Consider the following 16,878-nt stretch of genomic DNA (forward strand, 5'->3'; position numbering starts at 1 on the left):
TCTGACTCTTTTGCCTGATCTTGGAACTCTTTTTCTTCTATATCTCCTGGAGGCCTGTTCTTTTCTGAAGGTAAATGGAGGAGAAATGGATCTGGGGGAGAGGTGAAGTGGGGGGCATGGCTAGGAGGAATGGAGGGAGGAGACATTGTGGTCTGGAAACATGTTGTGTAAGAGAAGTATCTATTTTCAATAAAATAAAACACATTATGGAACCAATATGAAGCATGTTATAAATATGTTTTTCTTACAGAAGTTCCCAAATTATAGTGAAAAACGTTCAACTGGGCTCCCGGAATTCGGTTGTGTTTTCAGGACCCTGTGGCTGCACGGGACCTTCTGAACTCAGTTCCAGAGGACACAATGCCCTCTTCTGGCCTCTCTCAGCACTGCCCACACTTGGTACACAGACATGCAAGCAGGCAAAACATCCATACAAAACAAAAGAGCCTTTAGGGACTCCAGAGACTGAACCACCAACCAAAGAGTTTGCAAAGGCTGGACCAACCCCCACCCCGCCATAGCACGCCTGTAGCAGATGTGAAACTTGGTCTTCATTTGGACCACGGAACAAGTGGAACAGGGGCTTATCCTGAACCTTTCCCTGCCTGTGGATCCTGTTCCCCTAATTGTGCTGCCTTATCTATCCTCTGTGGGAAAGCATGTACTTAGTTTCCCAGTGACTTGAGGTGCCAGGGTGGGTTGGTTCCCGGGAAGGGACCTCCCCCTTCTCAGAGGTGAAAGAGAGACAGGATCTGGAAAGGGGCCTGTGAGTGGGGACAAGGGTACGTGGGGACAAGGGTAGTGGTTTCTGTGATTCAGATGTAAAGTCAATGAATGAATGAATGAATGAATGAATGAATGAATGAATGAAATTTTAAATTAAATTAAACACCCCCCAAAAGGAAAAACATACCAAATACGTGTTTTTAAAAAGTCTCCTACATTTTGTTTCAGGAGCTTGCTACTTTTATCTTTTATATTAAAGCTATGACTCTGCACGAATGCAAGAGACATACGGTGGAAATATTGCCTGTAAGAGCTTTGATGCTGTTTTTCAAGTGGATATGTAATTGTTCTTCAGTGTTTTCTGGGAGGATTTCCCGTCTTACTTGAGGTGTCTTTGCTTATATGATGAGGCTTTACTGGTGGAATGTCTATCTGCTTGATTGAAATAAGCCTGTCCTGCTCCCCACAGAGATTTTTTAGTAAACCTTAGCAGCATTGCAATGTGAATCACTCAAGATTTTACTATTTTTAAAAAAAAATATTTTGAAATTCCATACTAATTTCTAAGATGTCAAGCTAATTTTTTTCTTTTATCTTAAATTCTTTGACTATGTCCCATAGGTATATAATGAATTTTGCTCATTTACACCCCTGATTATTCTCACTTACCTTACCCGTTTCCCCATGGAAACTCTTTTTCTTCCTAGAAAGACTCTTCTCTCTGATTGTGTGTGTGTGTGTGTGTGTGTGTGTGTGTGCGCGCGCGCGCAGGCTTGAGTGTGTGCACCTGTGCACATATGCATGTATGATTTAGTTTGATTAGAATTGTTTACATAAAAATGTATAGAGTTTTTTATATACAGGAAGATACTTTATCAGATTTTCTTTCACAAATACTGTAGTCTGTTTATTGGGATTTAATGAATCAACACATTACTTTGAGAATAACTGGTTTCTTTAACTATATTGAGTCTTTTGTTTTTGGTCCATTAACCCAGTATATCACTGCATTTATTTAATTCCTATTTAATTTCCCCCAGCAATGCTTTTTAAATTTCAGTACTCTAGTGCTTTTTTTTTTAAAACAATTATTTCCATTTTCTGTCTTTCAAAATGATATTTTAATTATGTATTTTAGTTGTTTGTTGGTAAGTCTATAGAAATATGCTGGATTTTTACAACGAAAGGCATATGTTTATTAAATTGGTAAACATATTTAGAACAGCTTATTCTTAAAAAAACAGCATAGCATTTTATACATAGATGATAATGTGGTCTTTTTATGGTGATTTTATTTCCTTACAAGTTGGAATATCTGTTTTTTTAATCATATCAGTGTGCTTCTCCCATACCTTGAGAAGGAATAGTGAGAACTTACACCATTAATTTGTTGATAATTACACACACACACACACACACACACACACACACACACACACACACCCTGAAGGCTGCTTAAATAGTTAAAACACTTCTTGCTCTTCTTGAGATTAGAATTCAGTTCCCAGATGTCAGGGTAGGTAGCTCACAGCCACCTCGACTCCTACACCAGGCAGTCCAACACCCCTTGCCTCCTTGGGTTGTGGCACTCACATGCAAATACATACACATGCACACATAAATAAATTGCACACACACACACACACACACACTTTCATCATTATATAGTGTAAATCTGTATGATTTCAGTAACTGCCCTTCATTAACACTAGGAAAGTCTCCTCGACTTTGTTTCTTGATGAGATTTTATTTCTAATTGATAATGGACATTATTAGTGCTTTTGGCATTTAAAGGGATGATCATTTATTTTGATTTTCTATGTGTATTCATATGGTGTGAATTATGTTTATTATCTACTTAAAATGGAGTTTTTAAAAGAACAGAAGCTGAGAAACTACTTCAGAATTTACCCTACACATCTGACACCACTGGGTTTTTTTTTTAACTAATATCAAATGTAATAGCTTTCATTTTTTATTGTTACAAATAATACTGATACATCATTTCTTTTATTGACTAAACCCGACATTTTTCTTTGTTTTAGTTTTTACTTCGTGTCCTTTCACTACTCTATGGACTCTTAAGGTTCTCCTTTGCTTTTGTTTTTAGTTTGTTTGTTTTTTGCCACTTCCTGCTCCTTCTGCCTGCAAATAATTTTTGGGCTTTCCATGTTTTTAATTTCCTTTCCATTTCTGAGAAGTATTCATGATGAATTTTTCTTCACTTGTTCTCTTGATTAGATTAGGACAAGCATAGAAGTCACTGTGCCTGAGAAACCTTCTAGAACCTACCTCATGCAAGTTCTCATTTGGATTTTACTAGTGACATTTAAAATGCCCTTTAAAAACTATAAAATATACTTAATTATATTGTGTTTCTGAATTGGACGGGACTTTTAGGAAATCAAAGAAGAGTCATTAAAATCTGTAACTAGAAGTCTAACAAAAATTTTTGGGCTTTATTTGCAAATAGGGCTAAAACCGGGACAATGTGATGGTTTGTATATGCTTCGCCCAGGGAGTGGCTCTATTAAGAGGTGTGGCCTTGTTAGAGTAGGTGTGGCCTTGTTAGAGTAGGTGTGGCCTTGTTAGAGTAGGTGTGGCCTTGTTAGAGTAGGTGTGGCCTTGCTGGAGTAGGTAAGTCACAGTGGATGTGGGCTTTAAGACCCTCTTCATAGCTGCCTGGAAGATTAACTCCTCCTACCTGCCTTCAGACGAACTTGTAAGAACTCTCAGCTCCTCCTGCACCATTCTTGCCTGGATGCTGCCATGCTCCTGCCTGCATGATGATGATCTGAAACTCTGAACTTAGAAGCCAATCCCCAACCAAATGTTGTCCTTATAAGAATTCCCTTGGTCAGGGTGTCTGTTCACAGCAGGAAAATCCTAAGACACACAGTCTTGGGAAATAAGCTCTCAGACTGTGTGTCCTCATTTTATCTTGAGGCAGACAATGTTCGAGTATATTTCGATCAGAGGATATCTTCTTGTTGCTGTCAGCTACAGAATGACCTGATTGCTGTTGGGAAACCCACACATCATTTGATACAGCATTGGGGTATAATAATAGAAGAACAAAATGATAATATAGACTTTCCAGAACAAGTGAGTTTACCTATCTGAATATTGGAAAAATATATATTATCTGCTTTTTCACGATTGACTTATCAAATGATCAATTTGGAATTGTATTTATCTCAATGAGCTATTATTTCACTTCATTAATTTTATTTCCTTCATTCTGATTTAAGACTCATAGCTTTGTGTGGCAGTCGTTACCGTATCTTTCTACACATTTGGGCTTCATTATTCTGTACTGTAATTAATTTTCTTTATGTATTTTATGTTTCTGGGTCTTTTGCATAATAGTGTGTAAGGGTACCATGAGGCTGCAGTGTCTGTGGATGTCAGAAAGGGGCAGTAGATCTCCTGGAACTGTAGGTATGAAAGGTTGTAAGATGTCCCGTGGGTGCGAAGACTTGAACCTTGCACCCCGCCAAAAGCAGATGATGTTTTCAAACACTGTGCCATCTCTCCAACCCTCACCAACTTCTTAGACAAGAACACGCCACTCAACTGCCTTGGAATTTTCTGCTTTTTAAGTGGACACCCAGGACTATGCCATCTTCTATGGGCTTTACACACCTTGCATGATCTATACATCTAGCCATAGTTTACTTCTGTTTTCAAGCAGTGGACTATGTTACCTGATTTCCAATTTAATTTCTACCTGACATTGCTTTATCTTTTGACTACTGGATCCTGTCTAGTTCCATTTCGGTGTGAGAACCTAGGCCCCATGGCGTGACTCACATTCATCTCACTTGCACTTCCTTCCTATGTCTAAGCTGATGCTTTTGTGACTTTGGTAGAGTCTATTACATATTGATTTTGACTTTATTTTTCTAGAAGTTTAAATGTAGTCATTAGGTAATTAGTCACATCTTACGTACTAATTTTTCTACCTGTTTACTTTAAATATGACATAAAATACAAGGGCTAAAAGAAGCAATTTCTTATTAAAAAATTACATTTGTGATAAAATGCACCATTAAAAGTGAAAGCACATCTAATGGGTTTGAGATATATTTATGAAACGTATTTCTGAAAAAAGTGTTTCTAGCATGAATTATGAGAAAGAAATAACCTAAAATCTAGTATAAGACATTTTACCCACTTGTAAAATGGAAACAAATTAGAATGTCCATTTTTAGCAATGGCCATGAACAAGTTAAAATGTGTTTGACACTGAACTTTGTTAAGACAAGTCAAATAATCGACAATATAGTCTTAGTTAGGGTTTCCATTGCCGAGGCTTAGCATCATGACCAAAATCAATTGTGGAGAAAAGGATTCATTTAATCTTACAGCTCTTAGGTCATGTCCGTCACTGAAGAACGGCAATGGGCATGAACTCCAGACTGATGTGGAGGCAAGAAATGAAACAGAAGCCATAAATGCTGCCTTTGGGTGCTCAGCTCCTTTCTTACACACACTAGAGCTACCAGCTCAGGAGTGGCACCACCCAAATTAGGATCAGCCCTCCCTCACGCCTCTGCATGAATAATTATTCAAGATTAATTAACAACTCACTGATGACAGGCCAGTCTTACTCAGCCATTCTCTCAATTGAGAGTCTCTATTTCCAAATGACTGTAGCTTATGTCCAGTTGACTAATGTACAAAAACAAAACAAAACAAAACAAAACAAAAGGAACCCAAAATCATACAAGCAATAAAAATAACTAAAACCTGCGGGACAATAAGTTACCTATTTGTAAAAAAAAATAGAATAGCTTTACAGAAACACAGAGCAACTCCTCCCTGCCACCCAAAGCACACAGTTGAGCAAGGGGGACGGTGATAACACAGATTAGAACAAACCAAGCAGTACAACCGGAAATTACATTTTACTGCTGAGATGGTGCAGGATATTATGGTTTAGGGGAGAGTTTTGATTACTTAAAACATTTAATGTAAGTTTACCGATAGACCCAGAGAGTCTAGTCTCATGCTTTTTGACAAAAATAATAAAAATATACTCCCAGGACTGGAGAAATGTTTCAGTGGTTAAGGTAATTGAGTGTTCTTCCAAAGGACTCTGGTTCAATCCCCAGCACCCACATAAGAGCTCACAACTGACCAGTTCTAAGGGATTTGACACTCATACAGTCATATACTCAGGTAGAACCCCTATCCACAGAAAATAAAAATAAATTATTAAAAATATATTGATATTCTTATAATAATATACTTATATATAATATATACTATATTAAATATACAAATATGCATTTAAGAATATATACATATTATTTATAACTAAAACATGGAAATAACCCAAACAGTCATCAGTGGGTGAGTAAATAAAAAACCATGGTATGTCCATATACACAAATCATATTTAGTAATGAAAGTTAAAAACTACTCATATTAGTTACAATACAGAAGAAACGCAGAGACTGTAACTCAGTAAATGAAACAATTGAGTACATTAACGAACTGTTGAAGTTCATGACTTCTTCAGTATGGGCTATCTGTGTGTTGGCACTTAGACTGATGGGTTCAAGGTGCTAGGGGTGAGGGACTTGCTAAGTGATATAAAAGATCATTTCCCACTTAAGAAATATTTTTAGATTTGATTATGTCAATGGCACAAAATTTTGTAAAACAACAGAGAATAATTGTATCACATAATTTTAAAACTGGTTCATTTTATTCGATATAGTCTTTTCTCAATAACATAAATTAAAGGGATTGTATGTAAAACAAAGCAATATCTTAGACAATGTGCCACGTATTAAACATTAGGGATATATTGATAATTTTCACAGATGTAATAGTTAAGTTACAGGTTTAGATGTAAGATTTATTATTTTGAAACAATGTCTGAAATGAAACAACCCTTTTGCTACTTGTCATAATACTTCACTTTATATACATCTGCTTAACCTAACTAGAGAGTATTCAGGTGTTGATTGTGAAAATATTTCAACTCATCTTGATGAAAATTTTTATAACCAAAGTGCCCACTGAGTTATTAGAAAACATTGTTAGCTATTACGTGTGAAAACTTTTATTAAAGTGAATATTGAAGGAAATGACTTTAATACTTAAGTGATATAATGATCAGGCTGGGCACACAGCTCAGGGGTAATAGGAAAGTTCAGTGTTTTCCTCTTATGAGCATGTCTTTTAGCGCTGATGCCTTCTCCCAAGAAACAAAGGGCAGTTGTTCCAAATTTTAAGTAAATATTGCCCTGTTTGTTGAGATATTAAGTCCGCTTTAATTTAACCAGATAAAGGAGAATGACACCTGATTCTATTGAATGTTTTGTTGAAATTTTTAATAAGTACAACACAGAAAAATTAATAACTGGAAGCGTATTGATTTCTTATTTTTGCTGATGAACCAAGGCTTCTCATAAAAATTGCAAGATTTAATAAGATTTTGCTAGATAGTTGGATAAAAGTAAAGCACAAAAGCATCCAGAACCTTCCCTCAACTCATACAAATCCTATAAGCCCTGATGAGCAATTTCATTCACGGTAATAAAAATCTATAAATTTTAAGAATACCTTAAAAAGAATGTATTATGTAAAAGATGCATGTATTAAAAATATTAGTATATATATGTAAATTCAATACGATTCTTTTTGAAACATGAAGGGAAGGATATTTTTATAGAGCATAGGGTAATATTGCTCTTAAATTTCAAATAAAAAGAAGAAATAATGGTAGATAACCAAATAAAGTAGGAGAAAGAAAACTAAGACATTGCTGCTTGTCTGTATAACTGAGTATACACTAAAACACCTCCCTTCAAGTTAGTGCAGCAGTGTTGCAGGGAAATAGACACAGACCATGGGAACTGAGTCAAGAACCTAACCCAGCTTCCCCTACAGGCTAGAACTCGATTCAGAATCCTGGGTAGATTGTTCAGCCGGTAAAAGAGTTTATTGCCCAAGCTTAGCAATTTGTGTTAAAATCCCCATCATATATGTAAAGAAATAGGCATATGCTTTGTTGTGTTTCTAATGTTATAGCTTTGGGGAACAATGGGAAAACGTTGGCTCACAGTTGAAAGCCAAAATCCTAATTTCAGTAATAGACTCAATTCAAGGGAGTTAGAAGGAAGTGATAGCACAGGGTAGCCCATATCATCAACCAGCCTTTGGCTATAATCACAGGCACAGGCTCGTAGAATACACATCACATATATACATGCATGCATACACACACACACACACACACACACACACACACACACACACACACACACACCTGCTCATGAAAATGAACAGGCAAAGCTGCTATACTTATAGAATGAGTAGATTAACACCATATTTAAGCAATGAGAAGTATCAAATTCCTCATAGGAAAGTCATACTAATCAAGAGCTATAAAACAATGCATAATATAAAATAGATCTTCTGAACCTGAAATTCAAAAGGTGCAAATAATAGAACAAAATTCGTAAAAGTGGGTATTATACAGCTAATATTTGGAAAATGTGCTGTTACCATTTTTTTTTTCACATAAGCAAAATGGAGAATTAGATCAGAAGATGAAAGTTTATCTACATGTTTATTTGATAGAGTAACAAGAACACAGAATTTAAGCATATAAAATATGAACAAATATTTAAGAAAAGGGGACACCTATTCAACTAACTTCATGATAGTCTCCACATTACAGAATAGGAAAGTGGTAAATACATTATCTTCTAGAAATACCTGCACAAAGAAAAACATATTTAGGAACTGTGAATGTTTCGTCTATGTGGTACCCTTGGAGACCAGAAGATATTAGATATCCTAAACAGGGTTTAAAGAAGTTTGTGAGCCACGATGTGGGCGTTGGTGACCAAATCTGGATCCTTTCAAGAACAATAAGAACCCATAACTGCTGAATCCTCTCTCCAACCCAAAGCAGAAATTTTAAATGAACAGCTACTAACTAGGGAGGGCTGTGGGGAAAGGAGGTCACAGACATGCACGAGCCAATACGCAACATCATTTAGGGAAGTTCACTGGAAATTTATACACGTATATACTTGAAAATATATTTATAAAATTAAAAATGAGAGAATACCCTTGGCTTACTTTCTATGGGAAACAGAGAGTGAACAAGTTTTCCTGCTAGTAGTTTAGAAACTGAAATTCTGGAGCCATAAGACTGAAAGGAAATAAAAGGTATTAAGAAAATAGAGAATATTTGGAAGGAATGGGCAGCTGTAGTGAAACTATGGTTTTTGTTAAAAAAAAGTTTGTTTTCATGTTGTGTTGGGTTTTCTTTTGTTTGCTTTTTTTACCCCAAGTGTGGTATGGGATATGGGAGTGTTTTAGATTTTACACAGAAGCTGCCTTACACTCTTGCATGATAGCACTCTAGCTGCAGATAATTTCTGCAAGTGTCTATGTTTGGAAATCTGGGGATTCTTGAAAGGGTATATAAATACTAGGGCCCATGAAAGGGGCTGTGGCTGCTGCTGCTGCTCCTCCTGGTGCTGGTGTTTGCTGGCTATTGTTATTTTTGTCAAATGGTTATGCGCAAAGAAATGAGAAAGAATTGGAGATCCTGATAACAAAGATCGAACTTGCCCCAAGGAATGCAATGTCCTTAATCATCAGGAAGTATTGTAATGATATCAATGCCCCCTTTCCCCTCTAACCTTCTCTAGGGGGGAGAAGGTTGGTAGAAAATTTAACCAACAATGTAGCCAAAGGTGGGTTATAAGTGACGCCCTACATGGGGCTCAGCAGAATTGAAATTTGATCTCAAATGCCATAAAGGAAATAGAATGGGAAAAATGGATGGCTATTGGGATTCAGGACATTACCAAAATTTTATTGTGGCTGCTGCTGCTCCTTATCCCTCTGCTGTTGCTGCTGGTGGTGCTACTTGTTGGCTGCCGCTGTTGTAGTTCGTTGTCATTTGTCAAGTGGTCATACACAAAGAGGTGAGAAGAAGAAACTGGATATCCTGACAGCAAAGATCAAACTTGCCCCCATGGAACCCCATGCTCCTTATCAGCAGGAAGTAGTCTAGTGATATCAACGCCCTTCTTTTCTTCTAGCTATTTTGTCTTCTATCTTGTGTTGGGCGTTTGGAAAGGTAGAATAGAGATAGAGGGTTTAGTAGGAAAAGGAACCCACAATGTTGCTAAAAGTCCAGTCACGGGGAGACGTATGTGTTCCCGAGCTACTATCGACTTGTGGGAAGCAGAGCTTCTTCCTCATCAGCAATTGGTATCAATGAAATGGTTTTAATCACACTGTGAACAAGCATAGAGGCTGTACAAAGTCAGAAAGTTGATTTGTCTTACTTCCATGCTCAAATTCATTCACACCCATAAGATACCCTGGTGCAATAGTGACACACCTTATAGGAGTAACCAACAACGGTTGAGGACCACTGCAGAAGATAAAACTTATGCCTGACCCTTCCTGGTCACCCAGAACTTCAGAATAGATAAACCATGGACCTAGGGAAAAATCCAAATACTACCATTCTCCTAAAGGAACATTGCAATAGCATGACATGTGTCCAATGCTCATGGATCTAGGCCATCCTCAGCCATTATCAGAGCACCCTCCTCCTGCAGTAGATAAGAACAAACACAGAGATGAACAATTGGAGAATACGCAGAGAATGGAAAACCTTGGAACGTTGAGTCCTAATTGGAAAGTATATATCAAATACCTTCCCCCGAGCTCAGGGAAATCTGAGGAGGAAGCAAAGAAATTACAAGAGTCAAAGGAGATGGAAGAAACCGAAAGAGAAATCAAGGACTTCTAGATAAAGCAGGACTGATGCACGTACAAATTCACAGAAACCATGGCAACATGCAAAGGACATGCATAAGAATGGCACGGGTTTAGGCCAGATAAGATTCCAGTATTGAGAGGTGAAGTGGACACAAACCCCCATCCCTAGCCCAGAAACTATCTCTAATTGATAACCATTGGCTAAGGATACAGTTTTCTCTAATGGAATCTCACTGGATATACAAACCTCACTTTAAGGCAGGTCTTATGCCCAGCACTAGATGGCCAGCACAAAACAAATTCAATAATAAATATTGAAGATGTGTTTGTCTCATAATGCTTTGTCTGGGCATTTATTCTTAAATGTACAGGTCTTTTGGTTATGTATTATGGTTTCTGATTTTGTTTTTTATAGGTTTTCTGAGAATGGGAAGGCATTTGTCTCTGCATCTGTATGTGTTTCCTATGTTATTTTATCCTTTGGATTTTTTGTTTGTTTTGTCCTATTCTTGTTTTGTCTTGAGAACCCCACATATTTGGTCTCAGACAGGTGAGTACAAAATGTCTGTGGTGTAACTGTTCATAACAGGAAACATCTCTCTCTCTCTCTCTCTCTCTCTCTCCCCATATATATATATATATATATATATATATATATATATATATGTATATATATATATGTATATATATGCATGCTGCTTACATTTACTATATGAAATTGAATACAAACTAATAAAATTCTACTATAAGACAGGAATGTTATACATGCAATACTATTGAAAAAGGAAAATTAGTATTAAATGCAAGATACATGGATGGATGGATAAATAGATCTATAGATAGATGTAAATGCATACTATGTGTAAGTTTATACCTCAGTGTATGTAGATGTTTGTTAGTATATGTCACAACAGATAGGTGTCTTCATATTGATCGATACATTCATGGAATTATGTATAGTAAAAGTTATGGGGGAAGGGATGTCTAAGAAAGTAAGACTGTTCTAAAGCAAAAATAACCATTTACCTTCTGCATTGTTTCTGTAGTATGAGGTAAAGAATTTTTTAAAGATGTAGTATTGCCAAGTTATTTAATATGATACTGAACCTGACAGTTTCTTACCTTTTACCCCAGTAGTCCCATAGTAAAATATCTGAACTCTCACAGCCTATATAATTTTACTGTGTGTGCTGGGCATAGTAGGTTGAACCTCACCAAAGCCCATTTCTTCATTATCTTCCTCCTGCTACTCAAATGCTAACAGGAATCTTTTACTATTTCCAATGCTTGCCCAGTTTATCCAAACTTTGATGAAGACTGGGTTTGTCATCTCTCAAACCATACTGTCCTTTTCTCTGTGTACTCTCTGTATATATCTTAAACATGGACCCTCCACAGTACCCTGACTCACACCAAATCAATACACTTGCTGTGCCAAATCATGCATTAAGATTACCGTTGATTCTTAGATTCCTGCAATTCTTTAAATAAATAAAATAGTCACTGGACTCCATTTTAGCACTTCATGTCTTTCACTTCCGAGAACTACTACTTCTTTGCAAATTAAAAGATTCAAACCCAGCCTTATTCATTGATACATTTTGGGGACTGAAATTCAGAGGGAAGGATGTTTGCAGAAAATATGTTTTTAACAGCAAATAGCAAGTATCTTGATGAGGTAGTAAAATCATAGCATACCAAAGTCAAAGACGACACTAAAATCATGTTGTAGATGGTGATGTAAGATCGTGTAAAAGTAATGCTTATCCTTAAACCAAAAAAAGAAAAAGAAAAAAAAAGAAAAAAAGACTTCAAAACACAGTAATTGTTAAATTGATGGAGTTGTATATTCTCCAGCACTGCGGATATATAATTTGTAAGGAAATGTTGTAATTAGTTTCACAGGGTGGTTTCTTAGAATATTCTTCATGAATGAATGATGGTATCACTGCCAAGGCCAATTTGTAAAAAGCCATTTAAAGATACTTTAAAGCAAAGAAAGGAAGTCGGGTGGTGCATGCCGTTCAGTTGGGTGTCTTATATACAAAACACAACTTGGGTTTGTAATAGGCAGGCTACACTCTCCAAGGAAGCTGCATTAACTTTGGTCCTTTGAGTCTGAACTTCGTCCAGTTACTGATTACTGTCACCCATGATTTAGAAAATGCTTCTGGGGTATAGTATGCCCTGTTGCTAGTTAAATGTAAACAGTAGAATTTGCATGCCATTTACGATAGCATATAAAATGCTAAAAGATGAATCCAAGTGATACTAACCCAATAATCTTTTGCAAACTTTATTGTTTCATTGGGGGAAAAAGTGTAATAAACAAAGCACCCACATTTTTGGTCTCCCTTTCACTGGCTTTGTTGATGTTTCAAAGTTATACGCGATAAAATGCAAGAAGGGATTTCTGTGGGATCTGGGAACTTTTATTTTCATGATACTAGGCATAGGTGCAGCCAGTTCCTTCTCTTTCTCCTTTCTTCTTTCCTTGAACATGCATATAAAGCCTAAAGCTTTTAAAGCAGTCACAAGAGAGGGGCCAAAGGGACTGCAGATATTAAATAGAGATTTGCTCGTGTAATTTAAAGTATATAAATGCCTCAAAGGAAAAGTGTAGGGTCTCCAGATGGTGTCAAATCATTTGAAATAGTAAATAATAAATATGTTTAGTTAATTAAATAAGGTGGGTGAGTGTATTCTCATGGTAAACAGGCAAACAATAGGAAAGTGTATTTGGCAAAATAAATAGCACTAAACTGTCCTGACGCAGCTGAAAGCGACTGTCGATGGGATCATTATCAGTAATATATGCTTCCATTTTAAAATTGTCTGTTTCATTACTATAAACACAATATTGAATGTGTGTGTAGAACTATAATCAGATGGTTTAATTTTATATTGTTTAAACAGAAATGATGGCATATGTCCTGTTTGTCAACACTGTTTTATCATTTATAAATGATCTCTCCCATGTGCTCATGCGGTATTTTTTATTTTAATTTGCTATTTTATCAGCCATGGTGTGGTATCTGTGTATATCTAAATATTCTTGATTGGAGGGAATGAAGGGACTATTCAGTTTTTGCTATTAAAATGGTGCTATATTATAATTTCAAATGCATGAGCTTTCATGCATATGTGTAAAATTGTGTGTGACTAAATGCATAGTAATATAATTTTAGGTGGATGAGTAGATAAGTAAATTGTGATTTTTGGTAGTTACAGTCAAATTGTCTGCACATTTTTTTTTTACTGGTAATAGATACTATGTTTTCCTGCAATTTGACTAAAATTAATACTGTCAACCATTTCTCGTTATATTCTGAAAAAATGTAGTAAGTAAAATAATTCTTCATTTAATTTGCATGTCCTGATTACTCAAGGATCTCTTGATAGATTAATCAAAATTAATATTTTATTCTTTTGTGCATCAGCATCATCACTATTTGTTCTTTTCTCTGTGTGATTGTTTGCACTTGAATCTATTAGCATGTCTACATGCTTCTCTGACACAGGTGCATGCCTGTCTGCATACTTATGGAGTACAGAAGCCAGAGTCTCACCCTACCATTGCCTTTAAGTTCAAGTTGCTCAGGAATCATCTACGTGGATTATTTGTTCTCTCTCTCTCCTCTCCTCTCCCCTCCCCTCCCCTCCCCTCCCCTCCCCTCCCCTTCCCTCCCCTCCCCTCCTCTCTTCTCTTCTCTCTCTCTCTCTCTCTCCCCTCTCCCTCTCTTCCCCCTTCCTCCCCTCCTTCTTCCCCTCCCCCTTCCTCTCCTCCTCCTCCTCTGCCTCTCCTCCCCCGCTCTGTGTATGTGTCTGTCTCTCTGTCTTTCAGTATCTCTGTTTTTCTGTCTCTGTCTCTGTCTGACTCTTTCTCTCCTTCCTGTTTTATTGTTTTTATAATTTTTTTATTTTTTATTTTTTTGAGACAGGGTCTCAGTGTCTCACAAGTTCTTGACGTTTGCCTGTTAGGATAAGATGCCTGTCTAGCAAGCCCAGGGATCTGCTTGTGTTTCCTTCCCAGCATTGAGATTTAAATTTGAGTCAGCATGACCATGTTTTTGCATAGTGTCTTGTAATCAAACTTAGCTACCCATGTTCATTAAACCAGGTCCCCAGGCCCCTATTGTTTGTTTCCAAGAGGGAGATACATATTTCATCCAAACCTTTAAATGAAATGTTATCTTTACTTATCTACTCATTTTTCATTAAGTCTTTGAATTGTAGGTAGCTTATTGATTTTCATCAAGTTTTCGGTCCATTGTCAGCTTAAGCAGCCTTGTTCTTATGTGGAACTTCCTGAATATTTGTTCAAAACTTGTTTCACAAGATATGATATCTTTATTCTTCATACTTTAGGTATGTGTGGAATATGTTGTATATATTTTTTAGTTATTTTATTTATTTACATTTCAATTGTCATCCCCCTTCCCAGTTTCCCCTCTGCAAACCATCTCCTTTCTGCTTCTATAAAGGAGAACTCCACCCACCTACCCACTCCTACCTCACCGATCTAGCATTTCCCTACATTGGGATATTGAGCCTTCACAGGACCAAGGGCTTCCCCTCCCACTGATACCAGATAAAGTAATCCACTGCTACATATGCAGCTGGAGCCAAGAGTCCCTCCATGTGTACTCTGACAGATACACTGAATCTAAATGAAGAGAAAGTAGGAAAGAGTCTCAAACACATCAGCACAGGGGAAAACTTCCTGAATGGAACACCAATGACTCAGGCTCTAAGATCAACTGTAGACAAATGGGATCTCATAAAATTGAAAAGATTCTATAAGGCAAAGGACAGTGTCAACAGAACAAAACAGCAAACTACAGATTGGGAAAAGATCTTCACCAACCCTATATGTTGTGTATATTAACTAAGGATTCTGTTTTGTAACTATATTCCCAATGCATTTCTGCATTAATTTTAAGCCTGTGGAACCATGGTATACTTTCTTTATTGTTTCATGTACATTTGTAGGCCATGTCATCATTAAGTATTTCTGAGATCCAGGAGATTATAATTATAATTATAATTAATAAGACAACAAACTTTTAGGTCATTATCATACTCCAGGATTGAATACATTTTTTTAAGAAATTGTGGACAATGATTAATCTGGCTAGAAATATTTACTCTCATCTCTCCTGAAGACACTGCTCTTTGATTCTATGCGTTTGTGTCCATAAAGTATAGGGAGAATTGTCAATGCTTTTAAGGTTTGCACTAGGACTTTAATGAAATATTCTTTTATTGATACCTTTTCCCCAGATGTGTATGGTATTTTGACATTATTTTATTCTGTGGGTTTCAGTCCTTTGAGTATTTATATGTATCTTATTAATCTGTATCATTTATTATTTTACAGAGGCTGTATGTGGTAAGAATACTTAGTAATGCTACTGAAGCTTTTCTTCTTTTTGACTTTTGATTCTGCTCTTAGCATAGAGTTTTTAAGCATCATTCCTTTGCCATTCAGTGTTCAGAGGGACTCATTATTCAGCTGGGATGCACACTGTTACTCCTTTTGGTGCATTATTTTTTTTTATTTTAAGAAGTGAATCTTCACATCTGCCCAAGCTTAATGCTGCTTCTGCACACCATGTCCCGTGAGGTTCTTCTGATTTCCTATATCAGAGGGGACTGTTGTCATCCCTGTATCCCCGGGAACAGTTGGCCCTCCTTTTCTGTGACTAGCTGTGACCAACTTCTATTGCCCCTTGCTGTGTTCCCCAGCACATGATTACAGAATTGCCTTCCTGACCAGCTTGTATGTGTATGTGGAGATCAGACACAAGCTCGGCAGCTAGTGCAGCAAGCGCATTGCCAACTGGGCCACCTCTTTACATGAGCTTGCTGATTTTTTAACTGTGTTAATATTTGTGTTTGAGATCCCATGTAGACTTCCTTTCAAGTACTTTTCCTATTGACTGAAAGCTGCTTTTGTGGGACGTAAGTGTTTTACAGGATTTTTCTGAAACGGAACAAGCTAGCAATTTGACGATGGAAGCCACTAAGTCCCTCACTACTAATGGTATCAGTTTTCATCCTAGATGAACATAGATTCAGTTCAGAGAGAATAATATTCTGCTGTTTAGTTTGAAATGGGAAGAAGCGGCAATCCAGCCAGCTGGACTTAGCAGGAAAATTTCCACAAACATGCTGACAGTAGCCAGAGACACTTGTATGGCTCTTTATATCCACCGTCTCGGAGGACGTGGACTCCGTCAAACCTGCCATCAGAGTCATTTTGAGGATTAGGATTTTGGAGTCATGGAAGCATGCCTGTTTTAGAAAGCGAACACCAAACCATTCCCCATATTACTTCAGCAGCCAAGGGGTAGTAAGAAAAAGATCTCCATTCATGCC

The 16,878-nt window shown here is 36.9% G+C and overlaps 1 pseudogene; it reads right to left on the bottom strand.

Annotated features, from left to right (window-relative positions):
• LOC108352072 (uncharacterized) overlaps positions 1–16,878 on the bottom strand; it is a 2,585,468-nt pseudogene that overhangs the window by 1,701,384 nt on the left and 867,206 nt on the right.

The sequence above is a fragment of the Rattus norvegicus genome, chromosome 10 (assembly GCF_036323735.1).
Source record: "Rattus norvegicus strain BN/NHsdMcwi chromosome 10, GRCr8, whole genome shotgun sequence".
Classification (NCBI taxonomy): domain Eukaryota; kingdom Metazoa; phylum Chordata; class Mammalia; order Rodentia; family Muridae; genus Rattus; species Rattus norvegicus.